General features: G+C 39.2%; 1 protein-coding gene across 20 annotated transcripts in view; it reads right to left on the minus strand.

The window, feature by feature from the left end:
* Positions 1–15,597, minus strand: part of CELF2 (CUGBP Elav-like family member 2) — a 325,875-nt gene that overhangs the window by 296,234 nt on the left and 14,044 nt on the right. The window contains exon 1 of one of the 20 annotated variants that reach the window (XM_037730910.1): positions 15,524–15,545. The exons of the other annotated variants lie outside the window; for them this stretch is intronic. The gene's annotated coding sequence lies outside the window, so the exon portion shown is untranslated. Of the gene's footprint in view, positions 1–15,523; positions 15,546–15,597 lie in introns of those variants that run through there. 20 annotated transcript variants of the gene reach the window in all.

Below are 15,597 nucleotides of genomic sequence, written 5' to 3' on the forward strand. Positions count from 1 at the left end.
TGTGGTCACGCTTTGGCTGAGTCATGTGAAGCATCTGAGCTGCCTATCTGAGCTTTCCAGAATGAGGAAAAGTTATTAATTTAACAGCATTGAATGGGAAAGTTTCCCCCAAAGCCTCATCTCAGGGTCCTCTACATTACACCCAGGCACCAGGGAAGGGTGTAGAGAGGAATCTCCCAGCAGGGTGCTGCTGCATTAGAAACACCAAATAAACTTGTATTAAATTTTGAATAGATTTTCTATGTGTAAAGATTTAGGTAAGATGATAGCTTGGAGAAAGTGGCTAGAAATTTTTTTTCCCTTGGGGTTTGAAAGTCTTAACCATTTTGGTGGAAAAGTTTGGGTTAATCCTATGCATAGACTTCTAAACACTGCCACCCATTTGTATTGAAAAAAGGCAGTGTTACAGGATCAGATATGAGAAAGAGGACCACATAATTATCCCAACTTGGACACTTTTAATTCAAGGGAGGATATTGATGATGCCAAAATAATCACTCTAAACTGGGAGTAGCCCAGCAAATCAGGTCAGTACCCACTTGAGTACCAAGGGAAGGAGAAAGAGCCTGAGGTTGGATCTACAATGCCAATTAAGTGGCTGCAATCCCATCCTCTTATTTTCACTGATCCTCATTTACTTGTTCTCAGGATTCCCAATCCAGTGTAAATTACAGAGCTCTGCTACAGAAGTTCTGGGAGCAAAAGGATAGACTGGATAAAAATCTGTATGTCATTGCTTACACAATTAATTCCACGGATCATACCAGATTAACTGTGACCTAATGGAGTAGGGCACCACCACCACTGCAGCTTTTTTGAATGGGAAAGAACTGCCGTATCACCAGTTTTTATTAATGTTGATTTTCCTCCATCATGAGCTAACTAGATGCTACAATACAAATGGCCAAGATCACAGAAGTCCTAACAGTACTAATGTATGTGCACATTTCCACCAGAAAACTATTTCTTCCAGTGTTCTTAGTAATAAAGGACACACGAAATATTTTTAATGCATCTAGGAGGGATCTAGATGTAGCAAAAAATGAAAAATAAAGATGAGGCACTATTATAACATTTACCTCACCTGATCTACAGAGTAAGGAATGAAGATCTTAAAAAGTTACAGCAGTTAAATTCTTGTATCTCAACAAAAAATTCCTTTATAAATCCAACATAGCCCCAAAAACACAAAAGTACAGATCCTTCTTCAATTTAAACTTGTTTCTTTTAAGAAACAACAGGCAAAGTCAACAGGACAAAGGCCCAGAGTAATCCAGTATTTAAGCCTGTAATCTAAGAACTCTAGTTAAACTCCATAAAATTTTCTAACACCTACCGGCAGCCACCCCGCATATTGTGAGACTTTGAAACTGAATATTTGTGTTAAGAATGATAAACTACAACTCTTCTTCATTGGTAGACATTTCAGGCTTAAAAAAAGGAACAGGTAGTACAGAAATGTTTAGGTAGTTTCCAAGTGACAAAACTACTGATCAGTTCAGTCCAACGACAGTGGGTCACTTGTGACTTGTAAGTCCTAAGTTCCTCAGTTGTCCAACTTCGTTTTAACTATTCGATCTGCTGTACAGACTGTACAACTGCAATGTACTTTCTGACTTACACTGTATTTACAACACCACAGTGGGATCAATTTGCTACTGTAGGGGCTCACAAGAAACCCTGAGAATTAGGTAACTTTAAAAGCTAAATTTACATTGGTTCTAGGTTAAGTACCTTTCTTAAAGTAAGTTTTGCTGATGGACTAAGAATCCATGTTATCAAAAGCCCAGGCCAGGTGCAGTGGCTCAAGCCTGTCATCCCAGCACTTTGGAAGCCAAGGTAGGTGGATCACGAGGTCAGGAGATTGAGACCATTCTGGCCAACATGGTGAAACCGCATCTCCACTAAAAATACAAAAATTAGCTGGGGGTGGAGGCACACACCTTAGTCCCAGCTACTCGGGAGGCTGAGGCAAGTGAATCAGTTGAACCTGGAAGGTGGAGGTTGCAGTAAGCTGAGACTGTACCACTGCACTCTAGCCTGGCAACGGAGCAAGACTCCATCTCAGAAACAAAACAAAACAAAAAAAAAAAACAACGAAAAAATCCGAGGGAGTCAGTCAGATGCATCAACATATAACCTATCAAAAAAGTGCCCTGAACATTGAGACAGTATTTGTGATTCACAGAAAGAATTCATGAAATGTACAAATTGAGTTGCCTCCACTTAGACCTCGCCATTGGGCGGTGATATTATTTGATGAGGAATGCCTATACTTCAGAATTTTCAAAATAGAGGCTTTGACTCAAAAGCTACAATAATCATTTACATAAACCATGAAGAAACCCTGGCTGACATGCTATATTACTCAGAAAACTTTTTACTTGGACCCCAAAGTTATTTCATTTTAACTCCACGAATGTTAAGAATACTTAATTGGTAACCTTGGTATTACAGTACAAAGTAGGCTGTCCAAAATCCAGCATACATTTGAGCTTATAATTTACGTTAGAAAGGTAATAAAGCATACATACTGGGAAGCATCTAATTCACTAGATATACATTAACTGTTCACAATGTAATTACGACCCAATAAACATTTCTTTGGTGACACATTGTCCTATCGGACAGAGACACCAGAGAATCAGGAATAGTCTATAGGTTTTCTGAGGAACCTTCATCAATTATTTGTTCTGCTTCTATTTTGGATTAAGCCATCACAATAGTTTTTCTTTAATTTTTCCAAGAGTTTAGACTCTACTGGGGCTTGGAAAGTGAGTTACAACATTGCGAAACACCACGTAGATAAATTTCCTACCTTAAAAACAAAATAACAATGATGCCATCATCAATTCTTCTTCCCATTAGTTTTCCATCCAAAACCAAGGACCATCTATTTCATGAAACAGTTACCTAGATTTAAAAATGCTACTCAACCATGAACAAAATACTAAGCTTCACCATGTCAGATTCTCATATTTTTATTTTTTTTAAGGGATAGGCTGGCCTCAAACTCCTGGCCTCAAGCAATCCCCCCACCTCAGCTTCTTGAGTAGTTGAGATTAAAGACACTGAGCCACCCTATCCAGTTAGTAAGTCCTCTTAAAAAATTTCAAGGGGTTTAAGCTCTCGCTAAAGTTGGAAATAGGGTCTCAGCTTGTGTCCTCAAGAGTAAAAATGACCAGGATGGTTTGCTGGTATCACAGCCAGGTTCTAAGGAAAAAAAAAAAAAAAAGCCCATGAAGTAGTGGGGTGCCCCTTGGAAGCAATTTTTTTTTGGCTGAGCCTTATGTGGAGTTGGGGGATGTGAAGAGGCTACACATAATGTCCCAGCGATGCAATTGTACCTGCACCAAGAAGGCACGCACCTCAACCAACTTTCTCAACTTTGCCTATCATGCATGGATCTAAGTCAAACTGTGTTTGTTTCACATGGTAGAAACAGAGGATTTGTGCTAGAGGAGGTGCCACCGTGATTGAGTCCACAATGGAGCAAATGAAGTGCTAAAAGAGTAATAGCATTTTGCTCAAATTATATGATCACTGGGAACCAAGCATTTTGACAAAGTGTTCAAACATCAGAGAATGGAGTTGGTATCATGTAGTTGAGAACCATGGTGTTGGGCCTTATAGTCTGATTTCTGAAAGCCTTATAATGAGGGTGGAGTGGATATACATTCCATTCTTTGGCTGTTATTTCTGTTCAACGAAGCCTGCAATTTTCAGTCACTTGAAAATGTAATTATAGATAATGTTTGCATCAGTAGCAAGAATACAATAAGCACACAGGGCATGAAAACTCCACTCAAATCACATCCTCTTAGGTTATGGTGCTTGTGTCCTGCCAAGAGTAAAGGCATTTCAACAAGCCAATGTTCAGTATGAAATGGTTTGTGGGTTAGAACAACCCATGCATGAATTCTCCTCTAACTTTTCTATTACCCCTTCTTTTACATTGGGTATCTACACAGACAGAAATTTATGATTTGCTAAAAACACAGAATCCCATCAAATATTTATGCACTTGAGTACAAAGCTATGGAGAGGCTGAAAGTGTAATGACCCTTGAAATGGACCAGGTGCGACATGTCGGCTGGTCACAGCTGTCCATCACCAAAACTCTATTGTTATCTTGCATAGAAGCTCACTTATTCTATTGCCTACTTTTGAGGCTCATGTAAGGAGGAGGGCGTAAAAACGGATGTTACTGTAGAAAGCATAATGCATAAGGTTATCAACTGAGGTGGGTTGTGGGGACAAAATGCCACCTGAGAGCCATTTTCTAATTCACAAGGCAGCATACTGCCACCTGAGAAGGCCAAGTATTCATCTAAGTCATATGAAAAATTCTCAAGTTCGAAGTCAACGGGGGAAAATGCCAGGTGTCTAATGAAATTCTCCAAAGAAACCTCTTCATAAAATATACCATTATCATAAATGAAGAATAAGTGCCCACCTTAGCATTCAATGTTAATTGCTTCTTTATCTTGGCAGTGAGAATCTGCCTGAGGCGTTAAGAGATCTTGACACCGCTTGGGTGTCTCTATCCACTAACACATCTCTTACGATGCTCTTGCCTTCCAGCCTCAGAAATTGCTCTATGAAATAAAATCAAGAAAAAGCAATTTATGTAAAAGAGCACATAAAAAGTAGAAGATTGTTGGGTAATAGCTAAGAACCTGTATTTCACACTCAAAACCCACATAGGCAGTTGCCAGTGGGTCAACCTATCTAGAAACTCAACCTGTTTATATCAAAGAATCCTCAAGAGACTTCCAGGCAACCTCAGGCTTTGAAAATGACAGACAGAGGTACACTTTTGGGTTTCCAGTACTGCCACCTTTTAGAACCTCAATATCTTCATTTGCAAGATGGAAATGATACAAGTTACCAAGAAAAAAATTTCTGAGAATTACTGATAAAATATAAATTCCTTAGTCTGATGGCTAGCCCATGGTGTATCCTAAATCAAGAACTGATCTAATAAAATAGTTCAGAAAATGTAACCACAGGACGGCAGCATCCCTTAAAAGTGTTAATAATCAGAATTAAAGGAAACACACACCAAAAAGCAGCATATGATTGGCAAGGAATTAGTTTGGTTGACATTAGAAAACATTTTCTGGCTTCTGAGGTCTGCCCAATTATTACTTGAACAGGAATGTGGAAACAAATCTGGATCAGAAGTAGTCCGTCCTTAGGAGACCTGAAAAACGAGACCAAGAAAAGATAAAAGTGTGGCCATCACGTGGCTTCTAAGATGACGAAAGTCCAATTTTGGTCACTTTTTACAATAGATTTAAAACCAACTGAAAGTCTGCCTATAAAGTTAATTAGATTTCTTTGACACTGATAAGAGAAAAAGTGCTAATTACAAAATACCAATTAATTTGTACGGAAATATTTGTACTATCTGTGTGGCTGCCCCCTTCTCCAAAGATTTTGCCAGCTTTCAGTCACAGACCTAGTTTTCCCTTCCCAACAATCTCAACAGCGGCAGTCATCTCTGACATTGCCAAAGGCCCCCCTGCCTCCAGCAAAGTCCCCTGGTTCACCCTAATGCAAAGTGCTGTGTGATGAGAGGCAAGAGTCTGCATTCTGGAGGTCACATTCACAGCCTGCAGAGTTCCTCCACAGTCAATATCACACTCAGCTACAGTAGGTGCGAAATATTCCCCTGGCCTGTCATGGAGGATATTCCTCAACAATGGATTCACACACCAAGGCTTTAGGCTTCCAAATGGAATCTGTGCTGTCTGATCTAGAGCATCAAGTCACTTGCGGCACTGGGAGTAAACTCTCACACTCTGTGGAGGCTCTGATCTCTTAGCACTCCAAAGGCCCTATCAGCTACATCAGAAGAAAGAAGTGCCTGTTTAACCACCAAAATAACAAGGACACACCTTGCAGCTGGACACCATGTAGATGCTGCAGATAACCCACATACTAATCCCCTTGTCTTAACCCCATGCCACCACATAAGGCAAAAATCACCAATTCCTTCTCTAGGTCATTTCCTGCCCCAGGGACTCTCTCCATCTACATCCTCCAGGAATTCTGCAGTCCGAGCACCTAATGAGGCCACCCTAGGATGCAGGGTCTACAGTCCTCCCGCTCCATGTTCATATCATCAAAATTGTTTCCCTGGTCAGGCGCAGTGGCTCACCCCTACAATCCCAGCATTTAGAGAGGCCGAGGTGGGCAGATCACTTGAGGTCAGGAGTTTGAGACCAGCCTGGCCAACATGGTGAAACCCTATCTCTAGTGAAAGTTCAAAAAAATTAGCTAGGTGTGGTGGTGGAGGCCTAAAATCCCAGCTACCTGGGAGGCTGAGGCAGGAGAATCACTTGAGCCCAGGATTTGGAGTTCCAGCAGGCAGAGGTTGCAGTAAACTGAGATTGCAAAAAAAAAAAAAAAAAAAAAAAAAAAAAAAAAAAAAACTTTCCCTAATGGCTGGGTTTCTGCAAGGGTTGGGATTCCCATTATGTCAGAACCAGCCTTCATATTGCATCGCTAATTCTCTTCCCAAAAGAAAATCAGAATCTATTTCAGCAGGTGTAGAGAAGGGCATTTCATAAGGCTCACGTGGAGATATTGCCTTTGCTTCACCCGGTCCCAGAATGGAAATGTCTGACCACAAGTTCACGGCGGGAACATGAACTGCATTTTACTTCTCAATCACCACGCAGAAAAGCGAGGGAGAAAAAAAAATCAGTCTTCATGATGTCGTCCTGGGGACTGAGCATTTTCTGAAAGTTCACTTGGGAGCAATAATGCTTTATGGGTATTTGCCCGAGATTTAAAAGCATGAAAGTTCTGAAGAAGAAAACATTCACTCTTCTGTTGTAATGAAGTTCCATTAGACTTGATTCTCCCAGGAATTGTAGGGGAACTTGCGGTCAGTTTTAAGTACCAGGAAGCTATAAAATATTTAGGTTGTCATTTCTTTCCCAACGTTAGTCTGACAATAACACTGCGGGGCAGGTAAGCAGAATATTTTATTATCCTTATTTTCTAGTGGAGGAATCTTGACAAGTCAACTGAGACTTGAAGCAGGCACAGAAGAGATCAGAAGACAGCCAGGAATTCTCATGAGATGGTGGCGAAGGACGCCCTTCCACTGTGGTGCTGGGAGAGGCCACGACACCTCGTCCCTAGTGGTTCCATTCTATGACACACAGTGCAAGTCAAACAAGAGGAAGTTACTGCTATGAAAAATTAAAATTCACACATAGCCAATGCAACTAAAACCACTTTGCAATAAGAAAAATTATTTCCTAAATTTTGCAGTGAGTACTCAACCGAGGAGGAAAAAAAGGACTTGCCTCTCAGTCTCCTCTCCAACACAGGAGAGGAGCTCTTCTCTAAGAGGCCTCTAAGACACCAGAAGTAAAAACACATTCCCAAGTGCTCTAGGTACCCACAAGAGAAACACACACCATCCATTCGATGCTGGCAGCTACTTTTTGACATCACAGCATAAAAGAAAAAGGGGAACAAGGAGACAGGAAAACATGAGCTTGTGGTGAAAAGAAAGAATCCCAAATGCATGAAAAGGCAATGTAAAGATGACTTAATATTAAGAAACTACTTTGAGACAGAGCGGCCAGCAGCATTCAGCTGTGTTCAGGCTTCTCAAAGGACTCCTATGTTATCTCTCAATCCTGACATCAAGAAAAGATGGCTGGCTGGACAAAGGGAGTCATGAGGAAAGATGTTACCAGAGTGGGCTGAAGTGAGTAATTGCAGTTGGAGGCCTCCTGGTGACAATTTTGAGAAGGCAAACACAGCTGCAGCACAGCCAAATATAGCTGGCCCAGACAAAGACATCCATAAAGTTAATCATTCCGAAACACGCCACCCTTATGCTCAACCCGAAAACTCAACACTCCTCCTATAATGTAGGAAGTCAAAATACAGTTCAATGCACAGAAACAAGCAGCTGCTCCAGTGGAATTTACAAGTGATGAGTTAGGTGTTTGGATACTGCCCTTCTCCTAAGGCTACAATCCTGAGAACCATGTCCCGGACGGATGTGGTCCCTTCTCTTGAAACTGAGGAAGCCGCTCAGGAAAAGGATAATAAAACAGGCCTTAGAGGAGATTTTTTTTTAAAGATATAAATCAGAAAAACATACGAAACGCAACAAGAAAACTTCGGAAAAAGCTGTACTGTTTATGACTGCATTGAATCAAGGCCAGGGTACAGAGATTCATGAATGAAGAGCAAAACAAACAATGAAGTAAATCCACAATAGTCCTCTACCAAATGCTGTCTTCACGATTTTGGGAATCATCTTTCTATGATTCCCTAACAGTTTTCAAGGACAAAATTATTTCAACCCTGTTTCACTTGATATCCAACGTCTTCCCTGAGTTCCAAAGAGAAAACACCAGGGTGTGTGTGTGTTTGGGGGTAGGGGTATTTAAGTTGGTTTACACCAATTTACCCACTTCCAGGCATGTGCATCTGCTATAACATTCATCTTTTTAAAATGTTCAGTTTACATGCTGGACTCCCATTAGACAATCAAAATTTCAAGGACTCCTTTCCACAGCAACAGGTGGCCATGGGATAATGACATGGATCACATAAAATGGCAGCAGCAAAGAGGCACAAAGGAGGGAATGTGGTCTGGGGAGGACCACGTGTGCCTGTGCAACAAGAAAACATCCAGGGGGTAGCAACTGTCCAGAGTTTTCTGTGAAGAGTCTGTTGTTCTTCCTACTCTAATTCTGAAAAGACCTTGGGAGTGGCAACATCTCAACTGCCACTGAGAAACAGAAGCAGCCCCCAAATCCAAGGACTCGGCAGTGAGGGGAGAAGAGGCCATTAAAAGGGTAAGTGTCTCAGCTTTTCACCCAATAACATGGCAGGATTACCAGAGTTGAGGTTTTTTTCACCCTTAATAGGAGTTGTCCAAAGTTTTGGTCAAAAGAGTTGAAATACAGTCCTGGGAGTTTTTTCTAGCAGTATCACTAATCTGCAGTACAACTTTGGTCAAGATTTAAGACTCCTGTGAACATGTAAATGTTTCAGTTATAATGGTAATAATCCATAAACACATGTATCATGACTTTTGCAACTAAAGACCATTTAATGGCAAATATTTTAAGAAAGTGAAACACTATGCTGTATTAGTCTGTTTTCACACTGCGATAAAGAACTGCCTGAGACTGGTTAATTTATAAAGTAAAGAGTATTAACTGACTCACAGTTCAGCATGGCTGGGAAGACCTCAGGAAACTTATCATGGCAGAAAGGAAAGGGTAAGCAAGGCATCTTCTTCACAAGGTGGCAAGAAGGACAAGTGCTGAGTGAAAGCAGAAGAGCCCCTTATAAAACTATCAGATTTCAGCAGACCTACTTTCACGAGAACAGCACAGGTGAAACCGTCCCTGTAATTCAATTACCTCAACATGCTCGCTCCCGTGACACGTGGGGATTATGATGATTACAGTTCAAGATGAGATCTGGGTGGGAACAGAAAGCCTAACCATATCATACGTCCAGTAAGATGAGTTTCCAGAGATATATATACTTATAGTCACCTATATATACATACATATGTATATACCCCCACACATATTTTAGGCCTACTGACCATAGCCAGGTAAATAACATTTCACTCTTTTAGCCTAAAGGACCAACCCGTTGTCTTTGTGTCCGATAAATGGAGGTTCAACTTTCCTGCTACTAGGAGAAAGGAAAAAAATTTTGGGAAAAGGATATAAAATACCACCTTAAAATTTAATTAAATTAAGTCAACCTATGAACTTTCTTTAGAAAAAGCATAAAATCAAGGCTTTCAGCTGTGGTACTGGGGAAATGATTTCCATGGTTATGACAGAGAGCATCACATACAGTCTTACTAAAGAGACAAACTTCTGGGACTTCTTTATTATTATTATTAGAAGGAGTCTTGCTCTGTTACCCAGGCTGGAGTGTAGTGGCACAATCTCGGCTCACTGCAACCTCCACCTTCTGGGTTCAGGCGATTCTCCTGCCTCGGCCTCCCAAGTAGCTGGGACTACTGGCATGCACCACCATGCCCAGCTAATTGTTTTATGTTGGCCAGGTTTGTCTCGAACTTCTGATCTCAGGTGATCCGTTTGCCTCAGCCTCCCAAAGTGCTGGAATTACAGGCGTTAGCCACCATGCCTGGCCAACTTCTTTAATTACTGAGACTTAAAATCAAAACTTACATATGTATCCTACCTTTAAAGCCCTACTACTGTGAAAGGAATCCTGGTAAACTGGTCAACTATCTGGGTGACTAGTGGACTGCTAATCTGGAGGACGCACAAACTGTTTAAATCAAGATCTCTTCAGAATAGATTTCTTCATTTAAAACCTGACCTTAAGTAAAAGGCCACATAGCTTGATAGAAAAATACAAAATAATAAGCCAACCTGATAGTTTAAATACAGCCTAAACTTAATTTACATAAATCTTTAAGAGAAAAAAAAATGGGTCTAATAATTGCTGGTTAAGTTTGCTCTGAGGCATTCATTCAAAAGGAGTAAATAAAATTTAACTAAAACCTGAATTTGTACTCATATGTCATTTTGAAAGCCGTTAAGATTACACATTTATTAGCATTACATTTTAAATTAGCTGATTTTAAAACATCACTGCCAGTATCTAAACACAATATACAATCTGCAGTTCATAAAAGAGACCGTTCATAAAACCCCAGGTTGGCACGGCGAAAGTGTAAATCTCAAATACGCTCACAAGGCATTTCAGCCACAGAACTGGAATTGTATTTCTATAAAAACAGTTGGAGTAATCACCTTCTGTCATGATTTAGAACAAATGGGGAGAGTGAAGCTGTTCAAAATCTCCCTCAATGTCTCCCCCTTTCTTTCAAAGTTCCTTTAGGAGGAGTCTAAAGCTCTCACTAAATGAAAAAGACATTCCCAGGAGGAGAAGGTGGTTTACATCCCTTCACATCTGGATTCAGAGCATGAGGATATTGGATGGAACAATTACTCGGTGATGATGCTAAAGGGGAATAATTATTTTACAATTACCTGAGAGCATCACATTTGCTGCTCTAATTAGTTTTTGTTTCCCACATAGGTTTTCCCAGGAATGTGCAGCTCCATTTCTCTGAGGTTTAGCAAGAGCTATTTCTTAAGGAAAAATAAAAATAAATTTTCTGCACTGCTACACAAGTAGCACATCCCTCATACTGGCTTCATTATATTACTCGGCACCTCCTTGGCGGAGGAAACAAACAGGATGCATGAGAACTTACTTGTAGGTGCTAATGAACTGGAAATCATTAGTAGTTTCCCAACCCTCCCTTCTGCGCTTTTGCAAAACAAACATTACACTGACAAACACCTAACTCTCTGTGATGGCCTAATCAGAAAACAAAAGCAAAAATGTGACCCTCCCCTGAAGAAACAAAATCTCCCCAACAGTAATACTCTAACGTGGAAATAATAACCTACTAAATTTGGGTAAAGTGCAGCACTGAACATAAACATTGATGACTTATTAATTTTGCTCCTTGAAACATGTTGGAAATACAATGTTTTCCATTTAAATGCAAATTAGATACGGAATACTTATAGTATTGTTTAACGTTTATGAGAGTTTGTTTTCATTTTTGTTAGTTTTTACAAAAAATTCAACAAGGACATCATATTCCCATTATAATCTACATATAAGCCTCAACAATGACCACTACCCTGAATTTCTGCACAACAGCTGGGTTGTATTGTGTACTGGTTATGTTACACTTAACTGTATCAGATTATTTTGCATGCTAAACATAACCTGTCTTTTTGTAAGTAAATGAGTGTTTAACCTTTAATAAACAAAAGCAAGGAAGGGATAAAGAGAAATCAACTTTGGGGATTTATATAAAAAAGGAAAGGATATTGCAGTCTTTTACCAGAGGCCAAATATAGTGTTATTAGAGCTGTTAGGGGGAGGAAAAAAAACACACTGAGAAGTGGAAAACACTCTAAATGATCCCATGAAATCTTAATTACTAGGTTCATATCTAAAAATCCCATCTCCTTTTTATCTAGTCTTTCAAGGGTCTTGTTTCCCCAGCTCACTGCATCTCATCAACGGATGCCAAAGTAATCTCAACCCAGCAAATTGCAATTAAACAGCAAGATTTAACAATTAAAATAATACCTCTGCCCAGATCAAAGATAACATTAGTGTTCTAAAAAGCCAATGTGGGATGAATTTTTCGTCTCGGAAAGCAGCTCATACTAAAATATGCACTGTTAACTGTGAAATCTCAACTGAAAAACATACTTTAAAATTTTTTCTTAAAGAACCCTATGCAAAGCCTTTTCTCTAGACTTTTCTCATTTTAATTTCTTTTCATAACCATTATGGTATCAGGTGATAAACATCAGTTATTTTTATTTTATTATTTATATAACTGCATTGTCTAAATAGGCTTTAAATGCTCATGAAGGAGATAAACAGGACCCCTACTGCTTTTGAGCTTCATCTTGCTGGAACCTTGTAAACCAAAAAAAAATTTTTTATTAAAATGTATTCTCATTAGTTAATATACAGAATAACTGACTTGGAATCAAATTAGAAAGTATAAAATGATGTTTCACATATGAATCCTGAACAGGTGACATATTTTCTTATGTTCATTCTCACGTGGCAGTTTTGATTTTCTGATAAAACTGTATTCATACCCTTTAATTCAGTTTTCTTCTCTGCAACAACCCATAAACATATGGCTACATGCCACCCCACGTGTTCGATTACTTGAAAACCACAGCTTTGCCATTCACTGCCTATGTCGCAGGGACAAGCAGGTCACTTCTGTAAACATCATCTGTAAAAAGTGGGCAATACTCACCCTGCAGATTAGAGACCATGTGAGTAAACTCTCCTGGTGCACAGCAGGCACTCAACTAACAACTCACGTTTCCTTATTTTGGGTGGTGAGGCAGTAATTACTTCTTAGACTAGTCACACGGCCCCTCTAACAGTTTCTTAATCTATAAAATGAGGTCTGATGAGATGGTCTCCAAAGCGCTTTTCAGCTTTAACAATGATGTCCTCAGAACCACCCTTCAGTTTAATTATACACTGATATTTTGCCAGTTATCCTAACTTGAAAGGACTTAACAAAAAGCCAATTCATCAAGCTGATGAATTTACAGTCAAGATAACTTTTCTCATTTTCAGTAAGGTTACCTACCAAATATTAAAAAATATTTATTTTCAATTTATTAGTAGGCTCTTAGTGTCTTATTCTAACACTTAATACTTTTTAAGCTGTGTTTATTTTTCTAACTGTAATTTCTCATTTTTAAGACATCATTTATAAGTTATGTTTAAAAATTCAAAACCATTTTCAAACCCTAAATGCATGTATATGGTCATTAAAAAGGCGAATCAAAGGAGGAAACACTCCCAACACACACACACACACACCAGACCTTAATTGAAAACCAATTGTCAGTTTAAAATTAAAAAAAAATCACTGCCTGTTTTCATTATACTTTGTTGCAAATATTGTAGATGATATTCTATAGTAACACAAAGACACTGAAACTTTAACAGTCAAGATTATTTAAAATGTCCATTTCCATTTATAGTTTTGATACTGAAGTTTAAAACCCCACAACTTTGAAGCACATGTTAGAGCAATTCTATACCACTACAGAGTCTTAAACGATCTGGGCACTTTAAACATTGAATAGCTCGTGGGGCCATCAAGCGTAATAATTCATCTCAAAAGCTATTTGTTCATCTGCCTTGAGGACTCAAACATATTACATCTTGCAATGTTATCTAATATATTCTTGTGGGAAAAAGCCATTGAAAATGTTCTACTGCTTTAGAAAAATCAACAGAAGAAAAGCCCCTCTGTTTTCAGTTTCTTTTAGGAATAGGCCAATATCTAGCCATCTGCAATTTAGTCCAAATGGTGATACATCACACATGACAATCAGTCCTGAAAATAATCCACACGGCTGTATTCTCAACTGCGTGAATATAGCAATAAAACTTACGACCTAGGCAGATTTCATGCATTTTCAAATTGTCACGCCCCCCCAACACCTCTACCCCCAGATACAGTATCTAATGTGAGTTAATTACCAACAATTCTGAAAAGCATGCTACAGTGTTCTCAGGGCTATAGGCACACAACATATTTTGGAAACAACTAATAAAACTATCATTTACAAATCATTTTTTCTTCCTTGAGTTCAATTAAGCAACAGCTGACAATGCTGAGAACAATTTGGGTTTGATTCCAAAGGCTATCTTTTGGAAATAACTAACATTTGGAAGAGAAGTGGGGGAGAAGTCACATTAGGATTGTCACAGGAGACTCCATGGCTGAGGCACAAGGGCTCAGTTCAGAGCAAATCATTTGAACAGGCCACATTCATCCACCAAATGAAAAGGATAAATTAAATTTTCATAATTCATAATTGACAAGAAACTGTATCTTTCTGAGGTCATTAACATTTAAAATTCACAGAGCATTCCACAGCTTAGATATATGATGGTCACTTTAGTAGCAGGTGATCATAAATTCAAAATCATGATTAAGCGAATTCTTCAGTTAAGCCTGAACACTCCAGCCTCTAGAGGAGAAAACGCGTAAGACTTTCACACTAGCTCATGGGCAAACATGAATTATATGTCTACAAAGGTCTATAATTAAAGATAGGGGACAGGACAGAGGTCTCTTAAAACAAATATTGTGGAAATGTTACTAATCAGAAAACTACCAAAAAGGAATATTAATTGATGTTATGTGATTATCTCAGTTTAAACGATGAACTTGATCGTGTACAAGAAAGTTAACATTCTCAATAATGACTCAAAAGACAATTCGTAGCAGATTCTATCATCCTCCTCCTCTACCCGCCCCCCCCCTTTTTTCTTTTTCGGTACTTGTAGCTCAAACAATTGGCCACTGCAGAATATCTCAAGAATCTCTTAACTCCTAACACTTAACATGCTAGAAAATGAATCTAGCATGGCAGGGCAAAGTTAGTTGCCAGGGAAATGGATCACAGAACCTGAATACTGCAGGTTACCATAAGGTGACAAAAAGAATACGGATATTTAGTCCCACAGGGGGTAGAACAGGAAACATTTTCCATGCACTCTTACCATACCAATCCCTTCCTCCCCCTACTAGATTCAATTAATTACAACTTAGATCCGCTATCCAATTTCCCACCTGAGCAGAGAGAATTTTATATATCCGAAAAGGGCACAGACCTTTTGGTCCCACTCTGGTAATCCTTTCTTTTTTGGCTTCCTTTTCCTAACATGCCTGAAATACAAAGATCCTACTGACCCTCCCTGAGCTAATAAAAACTTTCCTATCAAGGCAGCTAAAAATTAGACATACTTTGCTTTCTTCAGGAATCCCAGCCCTTCACTTCTTACAATAAACGCTCTACCCTAGTTTGGCGACATGTAAAACAACCAGAATCACATTAATTATTAAATTACAGACCGCATATCAGACAAACCAACATGATTATGTAAAAATTACCTCGAATTCCTGCAATAAAGTACACCTGGCTAGTTTCACGCTTTAGAATTATCCCCCCCCCCCCCCCTTTTCTC

Source organism: Cebus imitator, unplaced genomic scaffold, assembly GCF_001604975.1.
Source record: "Cebus imitator isolate Cc_AM_T3 unplaced genomic scaffold, Cebus_imitator-1.0 Scaffold368, whole genome shotgun sequence".
Lineage (NCBI taxonomy): Eukaryota > Metazoa > Chordata > Mammalia > Primates > Cebidae > Cebus > Cebus imitator.